At 41.5% G+C, this 19,911-nt stretch overlaps 1 protein-coding gene across 4 annotated transcripts in view; it reads right to left on the bottom strand.

Moving 5' to 3' along the window:
* C16H4orf19 (chromosome 16 C4orf19 homolog) overlaps positions 1–19,911 on the bottom strand; it is a 78,757-nt gene that overhangs the window by 46,592 nt on the left and 12,254 nt on the right. The window contains exon 2 of one of the 4 annotated variants that reach the window (XM_065907068.1): positions 19,078–19,236. The exons of the other annotated variants lie outside the window; for them this stretch is intronic. The gene's annotated coding sequence lies outside the window, so the exon portion shown is untranslated. The remainder of the gene's footprint in view (positions 1–19,077; positions 19,237–19,911) is intronic. 4 annotated transcript variants of the gene reach the window in all.

Raw genomic sequence — 19,911 nt, 5'->3', positions numbered from 1 at the left:
CGTAGTGTTGCAAGAGTCAGACACAACTGAGCAACTGAGCATGCATGCCTGCAAGATGAGACAGGGAGAAGGGAGGGAGGCAGGGGATGGACTGTGGCCACTTCTGCTTTTTCTGCTAGCAAACCCCATAGGGATGCACTGGGATTTCCATTAGCAGTGTTCCAGCACCCTGGTGCTGTGTGGACGTCAAGAGGCAGAATGTGGGGCATTGGTTTTTTTGACTGTGCAGACCCCTGAGTCGTGATGTACTTCTAGGACCATCACTCACAGCAGCTCATGGGCTAACCCCAGCTAAGGTAGTGTTCCGCTGACCATTTCCAATTTCCCCTCTTTTTGGTTGTGTAAGAGGAGGCAGCTCCCTGGGAGGGTTACTTGTATGGCGGTATTTGTTGTTTTGGTGTTATTGAGCCTGCTACTCAAGCCTTACTGGGGATATTGTAAGCATTCGATTCCTTGTATTAAATTTCCTTTTGCTTGTAATGGCTAAATAATTTCTGTTTCTTGATTGAAAGGGACATCTCCTCCTGTGTTGAGAGGGAAGGAAGAAGGGATGTACATGTAGATAAATGTGTGTGTGTGTGTGATGAAAATCTCCCCAAATACAGGAGTTTTTAAGCTATGGTGTTATAGAGCCTCAAGGAGTTCCTGGATAGGGTTCAAGGCATCAGTAAACTTAAATGAGTAAAAGTCATAGCTCCTTCTTTCTGAATCTCTAACTTAAATTTAGTATTTTCTTCAATTCTGAATGCAGGCATTACATTACAGCATTGCTGGCAGTTCCTGTGACTTCACCCTTAACAGAAAGCAGGCATTTTCACAAGGTTTTAGAGCTGTTGTAGATCCCAAATATTGTTTATGCTCATAACTATGGTATTTATTAGACTCCTGCTAGATCTCGTTCTGTAATATATTTATAAAGAAACGCACACTGTTGTTTTTCCAAAGAAGACATCAGATGACTAACAGGCACATGCAAAGATGCTCAACAACACTAATTATTAGAGAAATGCAAGCCAAGACAACCAAGAGATATCACCTTACACCTGTCAGAATGGTTATCATCAAAAAGTCTACAAATAACACATGTTGGAGATGTGGAGAAAAGGGAATCATCGTACACTGTGGGTGGGAATGTAAACTGGTAGCACAGTATGGAAAAGCAGTATAGAGGTTCCTCAAAAAATTGGAAATAGAATAATCATATGATCCAGCAATTCTACTCCGAGGTATGTATACAAAAACCCCCCAAAACAAAAAGAGCAAAAAGAAAACACAAATTTGAAAAGTTACGTGGCACCCCAATATTCATAGCAGCATTATTTACCATAGCCAAGATATGGAAGCAACCCAAGTGTCTACAAACAGATGAACGGAAAAAGATGTATATACATACATCCACACACACATATACACACAATGGAATATTACTCAGCCATAAAAAGAATGAAATTATTTCATTTGCCACAATCTGGATGGACCTAGAGAATATTATACGTAGTGGGATAAGTCAGAGTTAGGAAATCCTATATGATATCATTTATATGTGGAATCTCCAAAATAAAATAAATGATCATATATGCAAAACAGAAACAGGCTTACAGATACAGGATACGGGATTAAGAGATACAAACTACTGTGTATAAAATAGATAAGCAACAAGGATATGTCATACCACATAGGGAATTACAGCCATTGCCTTATAATAACTTTTAATGGAGAATATAATCTGTAAAAATACCCAATCATTATTCTATATACCTAAAACAAATATTGTAAATCAACTCTACTTCAATTTTAAAAAATGGAATATAAAAAATAAAACACATTATTATATCACAATTTTTAAAGTCTTCTGTGTTGCCTGTAGAGTTTCTAAACTTTGGCACTAGTGATATTTTAGGGTGGATAATTCTTTCCTTGGGGGGACTGTTTTTGCAATGAGGATGTTTTAGGGCCTTGACTGTGCTGGTGGCATCCTTCCTGATCACATGACCATCAGAGATGCTGTCACCTGGGGGCAAAGGTGACCCTGGCTGAGAGCCACTACTCCGGCTGAAGGAGGGAGGGCTTAAAAAATGGATGCAAGAGGATGGCAGACAGAAGCGACTAAAGAAACACACAATTGAGTGAAGTTAGAGGACCAGTTGAAATCAAACGTAGTCATCCTTTAGTATTCTTTGGGGGATCCAGGACCCCATGGATATTAAAATCCAAGGACACTCAAGTCCTTCACATAAAATGGTAGAGTATTTGCATAAGCTATATACACTCTCTCAATCATCTCTAGATTATAATATCTAATACAGCATAAATACTATACAAATAATTGCAAATAGTTGCTAGTGTGTGGCAAATGCAAATTTTTTGTTTTGGAAATTTCTGGAACTTACTTTTTTCAATTTTGTTTTTTTTTTTCATCTGTAGCTGGTTAAGTCCATAGATGCCGAACTTGCAAATATAGAGGGCTGAATGAATAGAGGAGCCTATGGGTGAGAGAAGAGGTTTTCAGGGTTTTATTTTTCCTACTTGCCATACAAGAATATTCAAATAATGGACAGTCTGCCACCAACAGCATTTGTGATGTAGGGGGCAACTTACAAATGAGATAGGCTGGAATTACCTACAGCGTCCAAAGCACTGTTTCTTCCACAGATCCAAATGCTAACATGTCTTAACATGCTGGTTGAAAAACACACTTTCTTTAAGCAGAAGGATAATGGAGAACATTTAGAACTTAAAAATAATTGTTACTGCCTCTTGTTCTGCTATTGTCCGGAACAACAGCAACGAGGAGCAGGCTGGGTATATTCTGGACCTGAATGGATTTGGAGGCTGCTGCTCTAAGAAAATTGGGCCCAGCAGGCGTGGCTATGAAGGATATGGAGCAACCCTATCATTTAGCAATGTGACTCCTAGGTTTTTAGCTAGGAGCAATGAAAATATATATCTGCATAAAATCTTGTCCAAGAGTGTTGACAGCATCTTCATTCAGAGTAACCCCAAACTGGACATAACACAAATGCCCATCAACAGTATACCTGTGGTGTAGTCATACAATGAAATACTACTAAGCAAGAAAAAAGAATGGACTGTTGATATACGCAACAACGTGGATGAAACTCAAAAACATGTTGAGTAAAAGCAGCCATACACAAAAGAGGGAATACATTCTTATGGACTGTCTGATTCATTTATATAAGTATTAAGTAGGTTAAATTAATCCATGGCAATTAAAAAAATCAGAATATTGACTGGTTCCATCAGGGTGGGGACAAGAACTGGTTGCAAAGAGGCACGAGGAAATTTTCCTGGGAGGGGATGTTCTCTATTTCTCGAGGTGGAGTTGGGTTATACAGTTGTATGCAGTTGCCAAAACTCACCAAATTGTACACTTGGATTTGTACATTTCACTGCATGTAAATTACAAGAAGGAGAAGGAAGAGGGGGGAAAGTGAAGGAGAAGAGGAGGAAGAGAACAGCAAATAAACACTGAACTTACAGTCAACAAAACACATACTGAAATGTTTGAAAATGAAGTGAGGTCTGCAATATACTCTGAAATGTAGTCCCCCCACTCCGCCCTCCCTACCCCGCGAAAAAAGGGTGGGGGATTGGTAGATAGCCTGGTGGTTAATATGTGAGTTTTAAAAAGACACAAAATGTGAATTGTAGATTCTAGATGGTGGGATGTGCAATTCTTTAAACTTTTCTATAACTTGAAAATTTCACACTAAAGAATGTGAGTGTATGGCAGAGCATCTCTTTGCCTTTTTGGAGTATTTCATTAACTGTTGGGCCAAAGAAGAGACTTGGAAATAAGGAAAGCATTTCCTACGGTTCTTGCTCTACTTAAATAAATGGAACCTAAAGTGTCACACATATCACCTCCGCCCCCTTAATAACAACAATAATCCATGCGTACATCGCCGCCACCACCTCTGGATCTTGGGGCTGTCCCAGCACGGCGCTAATTACCTTACACATGACAGCCTCCCATAGAGAACTTCATGGTGTTCTTTATTGTTTAACAAAAAGCTCTAGGCTGAGTCACATCTTCAGAACTTCCAGACAGCCAGGAACTAGAACAGATGTTCCAAAAGGAAGATTGTAGCAGAATGTATTATTCAAATATGAAGGTGTGGGACTGTGTGTGTGTGACTGTGTGTGTGTGTGTATGTGTGTGTGTGTGTGTGTGTGTGTGTGTGTGTGTGTGTGTGTGTGTTATGTATGCAAGTAGTGAGCCGGAAGTAGGAAGAAGGAAAACACATTTTAGAAAAAGATACATAGTATAAATCATAAAGTAACAGTAACTTTAATCCAGTTTCTGTAGAGAGAGAAACCTTGTTCATCTTCTTTTTTCCTTAAGCTCCTTGTATCCAATGCCATTTGATACGTTGCCTGGCCAAAGCGTGTGACAAAGGCTGCCTGGATTTGGCACCCCCAGCTCTCTCCTAGCGTCCCTTTCTCAATAAACCTTTGACAAAGGTCAGGGGTTTGAAAGGTCGGGTGTTTCCTTGTTTGGTTCAAGTGTTTCTTGCTCTGAGTGTCAATAAATAAGTGGTTTCGGTGAAGCTTTTCGGAATCTGTTTCCCTGAAGGCTGCTTGGTGGTGTGCCTGGGATTGGTTGGGTTTTGTGTGAAACTAGTAGGTAAACACTGTAATTAGCAGGCTGCCTAGTCCCTGCGGCTCCCGATACCTGTACAGCCATGCATTTAAGAAGAGGGCAGGGATAAAATATATTCACCTAAAACCAGGAGTCAGGCTTTGATCTTCAGCTCAGACTGACAAAATGCTACGGTGCTAAAGTGGCAGAAACCGGATTTGAACTAAAGGGATCTCAGGACCCCTGGCGCAGCTGCGGTAACACTAGAAAGAGTGTATGAATTAGGTAAATGCCTACCAGGAAAAAAATCAAAAAGACAATAAGCCAGTCCTGAACAAAGACATCAGTTTTCTGATTAACTTTACTCTGGATGGAGGCCATAATTCAAACCTGATTCATGGAACAGTGTCGGACAATTCTGGCTATATACAGGGGCAACATATCAGAACTGGATCAGCTACGGTAACCCCATACTGAACAAGTTCAGGATCTCTGGTTCATTTTGTGTGGATATCTCTGTGCTATTGTTAGGGAGAGAAGGGTGGATTCCTGTAAAGCCAGGTCAAATCATCTCTTCTTGAGAAGTAGCTGACTGATGCGCAAACCAAGCATCTTCTGCCTGTCCCACTGTGAAAATATAGTAGACATGTTTCATACAACGACTCAGTTAGTGGTACCTAGGTTCCAGAAAGTAGCAGACAGACTTTGAAACTTAATTGGATTGAGAAGGAAACAAAAATTCTGGCTCTTTTCCTAACATAAATTGTATATAATCAGCAAATTAGCAGGCAGTTTTCATTGGGTTGTGACTCATTTCACACTTAACTCCAATAAAGATGACGGGATGACATTTAAAAGCTTGTCTGAAATTAGAAATGTAGGGAACCTGAAGGTGACTTTGGTAGAGAATATAGAATATAAAATAGTGTGTAAAACGATAAAGAGTTCACTCTTTGGGTGGGTTTTATGAATTGCTGACATACAGCCATACTGCTTCGGCCTTCTGGTGGAGTGAGATGAAAGATGGCCTTACTTTTACATGCACAGTGGTTTTTGCTCTTTTCTTAAAGACGGGATAATCGATCAACATAATCTTTTCAGCCATTCTCCCAGGATAAGAAACAGAGAAAAGCTGAATGACTTGCTTTCTGAGCAGGGGGTGAAGAAAGAAGGGATCGTTAAGGAGTTTGGGATTGACATGAACACACTGTTATATTAAAAACAGATAACCAACAAGGACCTACTGTATCATACAAGGAACTCTGCTCAATGTCATGTGGCAGCCTGGATGGGAGGAGAGTTTGGGGAGAGTGGACACATGTATGGGTGTAGCCGAGTCCCTTCACTGTTCTCGTTAAATTATGTGAACACTGTTGACTGGCTATACTCCAATATAACATAAGAAGTTAAAAATAAAGAATTTGAATTTTAGTCCCCATGTATTGCACACACAGCTCGCTCTGACTCTGCATCTAAGAGACCTGGCTATACCAGTGCTGGGCAGTGGAACAGGGCAGACCTGGCTTAGCTCACCTGGCTCAGATGCTCTGCAGCTTCAAGCTGAAATGCTGGTCTCATTACGTTATAAGAAAAATCGAGAAGCATTCTTCCTCCTCCTCTAACATCTCATCCTTAACAACCTGGGCATGGGGTTGATCAGAGGGATACAACTGGCTGCATTTTTCTTTTCCTTTATTGGTGTTTTACAGGATTACTAATAAGAAATCTGAGTTAAGTAACAAAAATCTCGCCCCAGCACTTACGGGGACTTCTCTATGGAGCGAGCTGACGATGGATGACCCTTCATGACATGGGACCACCAGAGCTGGGATGTGGTACAGGCTATGAATGCTCAGTGGTGGCACAGGCTCTAGCAGAAATACTTATGCTTCTGGCGTTGATGTGGGTTGATTTGTGTCCCTAACCCATAGCACCTCAGAACGGGACTGTGTTTAGAGAGAGGACCTTTAAAGAGGTAATTAAGCTAAAATGAGGTCATTAGGCTAGGTTCTACTCCAACCTAGCTAGTGTCTTTATTAGAAGAGGAGATTAGGACACACAGGGGCTTTCCTGCTGGCTCAGAAAGTTAAGAATCCGCCTAGAGTGCAGGAGACCTGGGTTTGATCCCTGGGCTGGGAAGATCCCCTAGAGAAGGGAATGGTAACCCACTCCAGTATTCTTGCCTGGAGAATCCCGTGGACAGAGGGTCCTGGTCCACGGGGGGGTCCCCAGTTCATGGGGTCCCAAAGGGTTGGACACGACTGAGTGACTCAGCGCAAGACTGGGCAGGACACGCAGATAACAGACTGCTGGGAGAACCATGTGAAGAGTCAGCAAGGGGAGAGGCCTCGGGAGAAACCAAACCTGGGGACGCCTTGACCTTGAACTACCAGCCTCCAGAACTGTGGAAAAATAAACGTCGGTGGCTTAAGCCACCCTGTCTGTGCGATTTTGTTATGGCAGCCCTCTAAGGCAAGAGGAGAAGGGGATGACAAAGGATGAGATGGTTAGATGGCGTCACTGACTTGATGGACATGAGTTTGTGCAAGCTCCGGGAGATGGGGAGATGGTGAAGGACAGGGAGGTCTGTTGTGCCGCGGTCCATGGGGTCACAAAGAGCTGGACTCGATTGAGCAACTGAACAACAGCAGTAAGTGGTCTAATAGAGGTGTTTACAAAGAAAATGTAAACAATATTTGGATTAGTTCAAAGCACAAGAGCCTATTTAGGTTAACTCAGAGTTGCCCAAAGTGTGTTCCCAGAAAGTTAGTAACTATTACTGGAAAAATGAAAGGGGGATTCGGGGCTCATGTAAATTTGGGAAATGCTGGATTAGACAGTCAGCCACGTTTCTCTGCTGCAGGACTTCTCAGAGCCTTTAATAGGCTGAGGTATAAATTATGAGCCTGATTCATACGGTCCATGTGCCATCCTTAACACCTCCCTTTGCCGCACTTTTCATCTCCAGTCCATGGCCAATTCCTGATAACTCTCTCTTTTAAACACTTCTTGAACTACTTCACCTCTACCTGAAACTCATGAAACCTGGGTTGTTCCATCATTGCCTGACAGTTTCACTTTCTAAATATTTCCTGAATTAGTTCACGTCTCTCTACTGAACTGCCATCGAAACCTGGGCCAAATGACCTATGTCTCTGGTTCACGGAAGACCTTACTGACGGGTCTCTCCACACCCACTGCGTGCTCTCCAGGCAGCGGTTCACAACACAGCCACAGAAGTCTTTCCCAAGCACAGGTTGGATTATGCCAGCTTCCTCATCGCAAAGAGACTGCAGTAGCTTCCCACTGTTCTAAAAATGAGAAGACAAAATTCCTACCCATTTCTACAAGCTAATCTTGAACCATCTTCCTCCCTGGGCTCCATCTTTACAGGCTTTCTTTCAGTCACATATGGTTCTGCCTCCATTCATCACAGGGTCTTTGCTCATGATGTCTCTTCTTGGTTAACTTCCCCACGCTTCCTCAGAGAAGCTTCCTTTTACTTCTCTTCTTGGTTCAACCTCACCCTGCACCCCACCTCACCCCCTGCACCTCCCACCCCCTGCACCACTGATTCACATTGCACTTGTCTCTATTGAAACTTTACATGCATATGATTTTTGGCTAATGTCTGAATCTTCCTCTTCAACGCTGAAAACTCCTGGTAAAACATCTTTTGTGAACTATCCAGTTAATTTATTGATGAAGGTTTGGGGAGGACCCTTCTAAAACACACTGTGAAGAATTTCTAAGAAGAAAGACAATGACCAGGGTTCAAGGAGAAAGGTTTTGGGTCCTTAGAAATAGGCAACTGTTTGATGTAGCTTAGCATCCTTCGAAATAAATAAATAACCCATCTGAGAAGTTGGATATGGAAAAATGTGACATTAGGCCTAAGTTCTGGAAATAAATGTGGGTGTGTGACTTAAAAAAAAAAAAAACTTTTGGTTTTAGAAATTTTCAAACCTACTGAAGACTTGAAAGATGAGTGCATGAACAGCCACATACTTTAAGCAACCTGTGTAATGATTTGATCTCGCTCCCCAAAAGCTGTTCTTTTCTATTTTACTGTAATCAATGTGATTCTAATAGAGCCCTCAGAAAGATATGACTATGCAATTAGATCACACAGGCTCATATTTCAGGAGGGCTAGACATGCCTTTTGGTGAATAATTAACTGAGAAATATTTAGGGCTCAATCTTAAATAAGGTACTACAGGAAATAAAATGTTTAGGGGCCACACTTTAAAAAAAATTTACAGCCACTTGAGAAAACAAAACGCAATTCAACTGCAAGAATAACCAGCAATAAAAATAACAGGTAAGCGTTGGGGGCAGAGGGGAGGCAGAAAACACTGAGAGTATGAAGAGGATAAAACTGTTTCTATTTATGTTTCCTCACAGAAATGAATTTCCTATGGAAGGTAACACATCCTGTTATCAATTAATTTCCTAGTACTTAAAGGCCAATTTGGGAAACTAGTTTTATAAGGCAAATTATAAATAAGTACATCTTTCTCTTGTGAACACACACAGAACAGGAGATCTAATTTCTTATCTAAGCAATATTTTACAATTATTTTATTCTTTACCAGAAGGACAATCCAAAGCTCAGGGAAGTATTTGTTCCTCTAAGGGTCAACCTTAGTTTGGTGGACTTAAGCCAAGTAATTAATCCATTTTTCTCCCCTGACAAAGAATAGGCTACTATATTCACCTGACGTATTTAGTCAGCCTCACGCTAAGACCTGCCCTGGGGAGGGTGTGTCTCCCAGTGAGCTGGGCCCTAGGCCTAGAGATCCAGGGAGCACTTCGTTCTTAACCCATTATTTCCAGAAGTCCACACGCACATCTAGAGAAATTGGAACCAGGCAAATAATGAAGAAGACCACAACCTGGTATAAACGTGATGCGGAAGGGGAGATAATCATAACAGGGCAAAGTGAGTGGGGGTGTGTCTTTAAATTAATACAAGCTATTAAGTGCGTTTGGCCACCCTCTAATCTGTTTGCTGCTGTTCACTCATGTCCATTGAGTTGGTGATGCCATCCAACCATCTCATCCTCTGTCGTCCCCTTCTCCTCCTGCCTTCTATCTTCCCCAGTACCAGAGTCCTTTCAATGAGTCGGCTCTTTGCATCAGGTGGCCAAAGTCTGGAGCTTCAGCTTCAGCATCAGTCCTTCCAATGAATATTCAGGACTGATTTCCTTTAGGATGGACTGGTTTGATCTCCTTGCAGTCCAAGGGACTCTCAAGAGTTTTCTTCAGCACCACACTTCAAGAGCATCAGTTCTTCAGTGCTCAGCCTTCTTTATGGTACAACTCTCATATCCATACATGACTACTAGAAAAACTATAGCTTTGACTATATAGATCTTTGTGGGCAAAGTAATGCTTTTTAATACACTATCTAGGTTGTCATAGTCAACGCAGGAGATGCAAGTTCAATCCCTGGGTCAGGAAAATCCCCTGGAGATGGAAGTGGCAACCCACTCCAGTATTTTTGCCTGGAAAATCACATGGACATAGGAGTCTGGAGGGCTACAGTCCACAGGGTCGAAAAGAATCGAACATGACTGAGTGACTTCACACACACAATTATCCTAGGGCTATGGTGATAAATAGAACATATGCTAAGTACATTTACCTTTTGGTTTGTGCATTTAAGAGACCAAGCCCAGGTACTTTTGAGTCACTGCATTCTCTGAATGAAGCCAGAGAGGTGATTCAATTTTGCAATTATTTTCCTCCTTATGTAGTTTTTTTTTTTCTTTTTTAACTCCTTGTAGTTGAGGAAAACTGATTTTGCAGATTAGCCACAATCACAAGCCATTCCGGAAATTAAAATTCCTCAGGCTCTAGTTAAACATTGTTGGTAAAAAGTTCCTGCTCACTACCACCTAGAAATTTATTCCATGGCATGACATATATATGATTATATCTTTATCTAGGCTCTTTACAATTTCCAAATTTATATACATGACTCAACTAAATAGAGGAGCTCAAGGAATCACTCTTCTAAATAACCAATTCATAAACACTTTTATACATAATTTCCTGCCAAGAAACTGACAGAATTTCCTCCAACTTCAAGAATCTTCCTCCTCCCTGGAGGAGGACATGGCAACCCACTCCAGCATTCTTGCCTGCAGAATTCCATGGACAGAGGAGCCTGGTGGGTTACAGTCCATGGGGTCGCAAAGAGTCAGACACAACTGAACAACTTTCACTTTCATGTCAAGAATCTTAACCACTCCCCTAAAAAGCACACTAGTTTTGGGTGGGACAGAGTTAATTTGTAAATGAGAAATAGAGACTAGAACGCTGATTGTTAAAATGTTTATTTTGAGCAAAGGATCCTTGTTATCTCAGTCTTTAACATGCATTTGGCATGTATTAAAAAGGCTTATTCTTCAGGGGGTGAGGGGTGGATCACGGGTGGGGTGGACTGGGATGAGATAGCAGTTCCAGTTTTACCACTCTTACTAATTTTCTTACTAGGGTTGAAATATGCAGCGGGGACAAAGAGCACTGTTTCTATGAACTGTTTAAAGGAGAGAGAAGGAGGAAATGTGAGAGGGACGATTTCTCAATTTTGTTTTTTAAAAGGCAGTCTCCTGGCTGCATCTCCTCCTAAACCCAACACTTTGTCTCCAACTGGATGAGACACGTCCTTAGGTCTGGCAGTACATGGAAAGATCAAGAAAGGGTTTTCATTGATCAGCAGAAGGTCAGGTAGCAAAGCTGGGAGAACTGCTTCTGCCGATGTATCTTCACTAAGTGACAAGACTGACCTTTGAAATCATTAAGTGTTGGTATTTTGATCTGTCTAAAAAAGTAAAGTGAGTTCTTTCATAAGGAAATGGGAAAAAGCCAGACTAAATGATTATAAACTAATCAGCGCGGGTAGGGCAATGATGAACTCAGACTGGTCAGATGGGTTAAATGAAAGGGGTCTGGGGATGTGCTAGTAACTCTGCCCTGCAAGCTGTTTTCAATAGCTCTGTAGTTGGGTGGAGAGAGCAGGCCTGGAGGGATGTATTTGAGCTCAGAGGGGTGCACGGGTGCATCTGCGCTGACACTGCCAGAGGCTGGTCTGGCTTCTGAAGATCCAGGGAGTGGGGAGGGAGCCTGGGGCACAATAATGCTTAGGAGTGGGATATGGCAACAGGGCTTTCTGGGTGTCCCCTAGGAATCCCTCTAAGAGTGATGTAATATATCTGATTTTCTCTTTTTATTTCAGGTCTGTGACCAGTAAACAAACCCTTTCCTAGTGCTTAAGTCATTTTATAAATCTAACTCACAAATAAGGTGACTCTTCAGTTCTTAAAAGTTTCAACTTAGTATAAAAAAGCCAATTATCTTAAACATTTCAACTTACAGGTCCAAGGTCTGAATCAATTGCTCAGTGACATGTTTTAAATTGGAGTCACAAGGCTATTCATGTTAATTAACAAATTATCTGAAACATTGTGAATACTGTATGTAATTAAAATAGTAAAGACAGACTTCCCCAGAACTATATATAAAAATACAAATACCTCGGGTTTTATTTAGTCCATCTCATTTGTACTTGATTCTAAACCTTCCCAGCGTTAAAACACTATATCGTAAGGAAACAATTTGTTTTCACATGGAAACCAAACCTGACAATGGGTGTGGTCTTCTCACCTCTGTCCCCAAGATTCTAATTACTAGTCACCTAATTCTCAAGACCTCTTTGATTCTTCCATCTCCCACACAGGCTGAACTTGGCAACAGACCCAAATCAACACCTCTATTCACCATTTAACCCCGAATTCTGATTAAACTCTGAATTCTCTGTACACCCTTCCCTGACGCGACAATCATCACTCACAGATATAACCTGCCAGACTCTTCTGTCCATGAGATTCTCTGGGCAAGAATACTGGAGTGGGTTGCCATTTCCTTCTCCAGGGGATCTTCCAGACCCAGGAATCGAACCCAGGTCTCCTGCACTGCAGGCAGATTCTTTACTGACTGGACTATGAGGGAAGCCCACAAGTGTGCACAGGACCTGCCAATAGACTCTGCATCAACCCCCTTATTCTGATGGATAATAGGTGGCAGATGAATAGGGGCTGGTCACAGAAGTAGAACTAGAACCTGGAGAAAGAAATGCAATGGTACAATAGAAGTCAGAGGGAAGAGAATTTCCAGAAGGAAGGTGTCATTAACATCAGTAGTTTGAAATGCAGCAGGGAAGTTTGTAAAGTATAGGGATGAAACAAGACCATTAGATTTGATGGTCATACATTTAAATTTAAGATTCAAATTGCATCAGTGAGATTTTCATGTCATTGTATGGGTAGAAAACAAAGAGCGGCAGAAGGAGAGTGAGCTAGAAGTGAGAAATTTGGAATTGCATTTCGAGGCAGCAACAACTCAAGAATTAAGACCTTTTAATATAATGTTGTATTTTAATAAGGGGTAAAGAGAGGCAAGGGAAGAGTGAAAGATATGGAATGGTAACCAAAAATTGGAAGGAAGAGGCTCAATGGGAAGAGATATTTATTCTATATTTTAATTTTAAAAATAGATCTGAGTGTGTTTGCTGAGGAGAGAGTTGATTCCTTTTGTGGGGGAGGGATGGAGAGCTTAGAATTTGAAGATTTGGGTTGGAGACAGGATTAACGGGTGAGGCAGAGTACCAGAGGATCTCAGCCAAAAGGTAAGGAGACTAGGTGAAAAGGTTGACCTTGAACAGGAAAAGGAGCATCTTATCCTCTAAGAATGGAGGGAATGTGGCAAGGACTGATACCAGGGAGATAGGCGTGGGTGTGGGCGGGGCAGGAAGTGAAGGTAACCCAGCTGAGCTGCCTGAACCTGGCCCCCTCTGGCCAGCCTGGCAGGACTCAACACACAGTTCCCGGGAACAGAAGGAATCTGGACTGGGATGATCACAGCGCCAGACATGGCCAAACGGAACCATCGGAGGGCCTCCTGATTCTGCAGTAATTCACAGGGATCACAGGTCACCAGGGGAATCTCAAGGCTTCTCTTCAATTTTGATTTCTCCGGTAAAGAAAATCAGACCAGAGACATACTCAAGAGCAGTTACTGGTGACTCTCAAACGACAAACAGTTTTCTTGGCTTCTGCCTCCCTCCGCTGTTATAAAAATATACACAATCAATGTTCTCTCTCTCTCTCCCTGGCTGTCTTTCCCTCATTCTTCTGCTCTGAAGTACATCACTTTTTCTGAAAACTCCCTGGCCTCTTGTCAAGCAGATCCCATAAAAGCTTTGCAACGTCCCCTTTACTTTCCTTTGTTGCACCTCACTGAACAATTTGAAATTCTAGTTTTATTTACATAATTATTTAATGTTCTTCTCTCCCAGCAGATAATATAAGCCACACGAGGACAAGGATTCTATTTGTTCACTTCTGTCTCCTGGTGAGCACGCAGCCCAAAATCTAGATGGACTTGGTGCTCAATAAACATGATGAAGGAATTTATATTCCAAGCATATAGTGTGGGAGTATAGTGTTCAAGAATTTTATTTGCAAATTAAAGTTCTGCATTTGTGAAAAGAGTCCACTGGGGTGTGGCAAGAAGGCTGACCTATGTATTCCCTGGGCATATAGGAAGTGCTCAATATATATTTGTTGAATGAATAAGTGAATTTCCACACCAGTTATTTTCATTCTCTTAAAAAAAAACCAACACCACACTGTGCCTCCAAGCCACTGAAAATAATTTAAAGATACTATCTAAACATTAAAAAAAAAAACTATTTAAACAAGTAAATTAAGATTTTTCAGTGTGATTTAGAATAAATATTAGAGTTCATCAATACTTTGTTAATAATCAATTATTTAATTAAAATTAATTATATAATTAAGGTAGCTTCTGGGATAATATATAATTGGAAAACCTAACGTTTAATTCCTAAAGTTTTACACTTCAGGATGTCTCAGAGACACTTTCTCTCATGATACTAAGTGAACTTGAACTTATCAAGCTTTAGGACAAAAATTCATGCATGTGCAAACATTTAAAAATAAAAGTCATCCCCAATGAACTGTCTGCCACCTTTTTCAGGAAAGAAAATTCATGAACACATGCATGAAGATTAGTACCATAGTGTAGGCAAATATTTTTCCATGTCCCACCCCAAAGCAAACAAATGAAAATAGAAACTTCAAGGACAATTATAAAATGTGCCCTAGTTTAAAGACACAGCATCCTTTTCTCCTTTGGTTTTCCTTTATACTCTTATCAGAAATAAATAATGCTAGCAGGAAAACATTTCTGCTCTTTTGACTGAGAGGTAATTAATTTTTGTCTTATATTTCTCTACTTTCAAAACTTTATAAAGAGAAAAAATAGAAAGCACTCAAATGTTGGTTGATTATGGATATTAAAAGACATTGGTGAATCTACCTGGTCTAGGTTATACTTACACACTCCAACATTCTCTTTCTTTCATGGAACTTTTAATTTCCAAAAGAGGCTATTATTCTGGTTAATAGTTAAAATGTTTCAGAGTTTAGGTATACACAGTATCACAGTGTTGGCATAAAAATGCTTTGTCACAGTTACTTGGGCAAGTTCTGGGGAACACAGATGCTTTGTTAGTTATAATATTTGGGGAAGTTAAGGAATATATGGATTCTTGGGTTTTCAGGGAAGTCTGATTTCAAATAGTCTATCCTGTTGTCCATACAAAGTGCTCTACATTTTACTAGAAGATTTGGTACCTATATCTCATAGCAAAATTACTATCTGTCGGATAGACGATGGCTCAGACTGCCCACAGTTGACCAACGAGAAAGGTAACTTGCCCCAGGTATTTCTGAAGGCAGACACAGAGTCCAGGGCTGGGTTATGTATTGTTAATAATCCCTCCCAGGCTCAACTGTCCTTTCATCTTGGAATTTTCTGACTCTTAAGATCTGAGTTCACTAACATTCCTTCCTATGCTATTTGCAGTGAAGGCCTATGGAAGGTTGTACTTTCTCCCCCTGCCTATACATTCAGCCTCTACATATATCCCCAGGATTCAGGAAGCTAAATTTCTGTGTTTTTAAAGATTCTTTTGATGCGGATTATTTTTAAAGTCTTGTATTGAATTTGTTACAGCATTTCGTCTGTTTAATGTTTTACTTTTCTGGCCATGAGACAGGTGGGATCTTAGTTCCCTGACCACACCCCCTGCATTGGGAGGTGAAGTGTAAGTCCTGGACCACCAGGGAAGTCACAATTTCTGCATTTGTGAAAAGCAAAATGTAAGCTTACTGAAAGGCAGACACGTAGCTGACCAAGGGGAAATAATTATTTGTACTTTAAATTAATCCTTAGTTTCATTACATAAAAACACTAGCTTGCTTAATACAATTTAAAGGTATATCACGGTTTGGAAGGACTGTTGCTGAGGTTGAGGCTTCAATACTATGGCCATCTGATGTGATGAGCTGACTTAATGGAATAGACCCTGATACTGGGAAAGGTTGAGGGCAAAAGAAGAAGGAGGTGGCTGAAGATGAGATGGTTAGATAGCATCACTGATTCAATGGACATGAATTTGAGCAAACTCCGATAGCGGAGGACAGAAGAGCCTGGCGTGCTGCCGTCCATGGGGTGGCCAAGAGGTGGACATGGCTTAGCGACGTAAGAGCAACAGAGTTGTGACACTTAACTATTTTTGCTTTCTTTCTCCAACTTGAAGATAAAATGTACAAATGCATTGTAAGGATGCCTTAAATACTTAAAGTGCTGTGAATCCATATAAGAATAGCAACAAGATAAAGAAAAATTGGTTTGAAAGCGTTTAAAACTAAACTTTATATAAATGTGTCTGTGCATAGAGTCTAATAAAAATACACCATGGTAACTTAAAACCTGGCAATGCTTAAGATATGGAAACTGTTGAGTTGAAATAAATTAATAGAACACTGGAAACAAGCTCATCAAATTTGCACAATGGGAGCAGAAGAATCTGAAAGGTAGAGGCCCATTTGGGTGATGAAAGCCAGACGCCAAGGACAGTTCCTTACAAACAAAAATATTCTGATTAGCTTCAGGGGAGGAGGAGAAAAAAACCAGGTACCACAGGTAGGAAAGCCAAACAGCCCCTAGCAGATGGAGGCACAGGACTCCCTAACTGCCCCCCGGTAACTCCTGGTCTAAGGACCAGGCAGACCTCTCTCATCATTTCTGTCAGTGGATTGCCATCCACAAGTGTCCAGTTCTCTGGAACACCACCGCGTGAGACATTGCTCTGAGCCCACAACCAGGTTGCCTTTCTCCAAGATAAGAAACAGTCTGCAAAGCCCATGCTGTGAAGAGGGGCTATGAGAACTGTGGGAAGAAAGCAATCTGAAGACAGCTGCAAGAAATCATCACTGACTTCGTCAACACATACAAGTGTCCTTCAAGAGCCATGTCATTTCCTTTAGGAAGCGCAAGATACGGGTGTGCTGTTGACCCCCACTTAAATCCAAAGTCCATTTCCCCAGTATAACCAATCAGGCAGTGTAGCGGAGAGCTGTCAACTTATTCTTACTGTGTGAAGGGGTGGGGGTGGGGTGGAGGAGCTTGCTCTCCGTGTTGAGTGCAGCTGAGTGTGTGAGTCCTCCTGCCCTAATCTTAATCCTGCCTCTAGGATCTTAAGTCTAACTAGTCCAACCATTGCTTTAAATGAGTGTTTTACACTCTGTTGAAAGTGAAGTCGCTCAGTCGTGTCCGATTACACTCTGTTGAGCATGAAGCTAAACACTCTCTGAGCACATTGTTTATGGCAGGAAACAGGTTTATTCACTGCTGCTGCTAAGTCGCTTCAGTCGTGTCCAACTCTGTGCGACCCTATAGGTGGCAACCCACCAGGCTCCCCGTCCCTGGGATTCTCCAGGCAAGAACACTGGAGTGGGTTGCCATTTCCTTCTCCAATGCATGAAAGTGAAAAGTGAAAGTGAAGTTGGTCTATCATGTCGGACTCCCAGCGACCCCATGGACTGCAGCCCACCAGGCTCCTCCGTCCATGGGGTTTCCCAGGTAATAGTACTAGAGTGGGTTGCCACTGCCTTCTCCGGTTTATTCACTGGACAGTTCAATAAAAGCCAAGGTACTCCCAGATGCAGTGAATGTTAACGAGGAGACTTTGTTGCAGTATAAAGAATTCCAGACTCTGAGTTAGCACAATCCGTGGGTTCTAGTTTTGGCCCTCTGAGTAATTTAGGGTTATATGATTTTAGCTAGGCCGTTAACCTCTCTGGGCCTTAGTTTCCTCATTTGTGTAGTGGAGATGGTGAACTAAATGACGTCTTAAGGCCCTTTTTGGATCCTACATTGTGGAATGACTGTGGACTGTGTGATCACAAGGAGTAATCATGTTGCGATAGAATAGAATGATTGAGAGTTTTCAGGAGATAATTAGGGTGGTTTGCTCATTTTCTGCAAAATCTGGTTTCTCAGTTGCAAAAAATCCAGTGGAGAGATTGCAAATGACTCTCGTAATCCCTGCCTCACAGATAACCACTGCTAGGAATTTTTTCTTCTGGATATTATACATGTTAATTATAACTGTTACTATTGCCATGTTAGGTGCCAAATATAATCATTACTAATTATATTAAAATGGAACATTAAATACATGTTTCTTTAACAAACTTCAAAAAATTTAAGATTAAATCTTGGACATCTTTCCATGTCATCACATATACATCTCATTTTTTTTTTTAATCAACACAGAGTACTGCATTGTATCTGCACGCTGTAGTTCATTTAACTAGCATATATTGACAACAGATACACCATTCTTTGTGATCATAAACAATAGTGCAACAAAATTCCTTTGCATGCCCTGTCCAAATATTCAGCCTTGACACCTCCTCCCTCACTTTCCATTTCCAATCCATCACCAGGTCCTGGTGGTTTCACCTAATATCTCAGGAACCCACACACTTCTCTCCACTGAATTCTCTCTACTTTATTCAAGTGGAGATTCAACAATGTCTCACACAACAGCCCCTTACTTGAGGCTAGTCTCCTCTAGCCCATGTCTTCCTTCTAGCTTCCTAACTTGCAACCAGAGATGCAAAACTTATTTCCCGATTTACAACCTTCAGTAGCTTCTCTCTGTTCCTAAGATAAAGACCACTGCCTTGTAATGGTTTTACTGTCGATACTGCACTTTGAGGTCAGCATATAGTCTGGAATTTGTATGTGTTTTATCTGCACCCTAGGATGTAGATTAAATTAGTATGTAGAGTAAATTAGTTAGTCAGGACGACACACTTCTGAGACGGTTAGTAAGGATGTTATCAGATGCTTATAATTCAGAGATGGTTTCTACAAGCTGTTTCTTTATCTGCCATCAACACAAAGGACTTGACGAATTAGCAAATAGCTGTTAGAAGTTATTTTTCCTTGGTGAAGTCAGTGTTGTACAGGATGTGTGGGCAGGCTAGAAACAGTGTTGAGGTATCCCGACTCTTGCATCAAATGGTACCTGATAGTGATTCAGTATCTGTCCTTCCCAGCGGTTCCCAGGACATGCTGTGAATACTGCCTTGTCTAGTTCTTGCTGCTTAATTAAACCCTTAGGTTAGCTGAACCCTGTCCCTAGAGGAGTGTTCCATTTGCCTCTAATGAACTTTCCATGAAAGATCTAATTGGAGAAACAAAAGGAACAGAAAGGGGAATCCAGATTACAAACAGGCTGCATGACTGTTTCAACTCTTGCTTACAAGTCAGTATTACAATGTGAGGCTAGATTGAGCCTGATATTTGCTTTGGGATCAGGTATGAGGCTATGGGGAAGGAGACTTGTACCCCAGCCACCTCTAAATATTGAAGGTTTCAACATCCACCCCAAAAAATCCTAAATAAGATCTTAAATAAGGGTCGGATTGATTGAGGTCAGATTATGGTATGTAACCTAAAAGACCCTGCACAATCTACCTTCTGCCACCTCTCCTGGTCCTCCTCCTGCTCAGGAGACTTCCGGAACACCGTACCTTGGGGGACGTCTGAGCCTACAGCCTGCCTTTCCACCTGAGGACCCACTTTGCCCGATCAGATCCCTGTTACCCTTCCCAGCTTGGGGGGGCAGGCTTTCCTCAGAGAAGCCATTCTGGCCTCTGAGGCCAGGTCATGCCCCCTCCCTCACAGAGCCCAGGGCAGCTCTCCCCGAGTTCCCCAAGGGGATGGATGACGATGTGTCCTTATGCTAACTACGCGGAGCCCTACAGAACTGCCTCCAGGCCTGTGTTAATTACCTTTGTATTCCCACTGTCTGGCACAGTCTCTATGGACATTTGTTCAATAAAGAGCATTTAGATTT

This window comes from Muntiacus reevesi, chromosome 16, assembly GCF_963930625.1.
Source record: "Muntiacus reevesi chromosome 16, mMunRee1.1, whole genome shotgun sequence".
Lineage (NCBI taxonomy): Eukaryota > Metazoa > Chordata > Mammalia > Artiodactyla > Cervidae > Muntiacus > Muntiacus reevesi.
The sequence above is the reverse complement of the archived record's forward strand: the minus strand, read 5'-3'. Positions and strand labels throughout refer to the sequence as shown.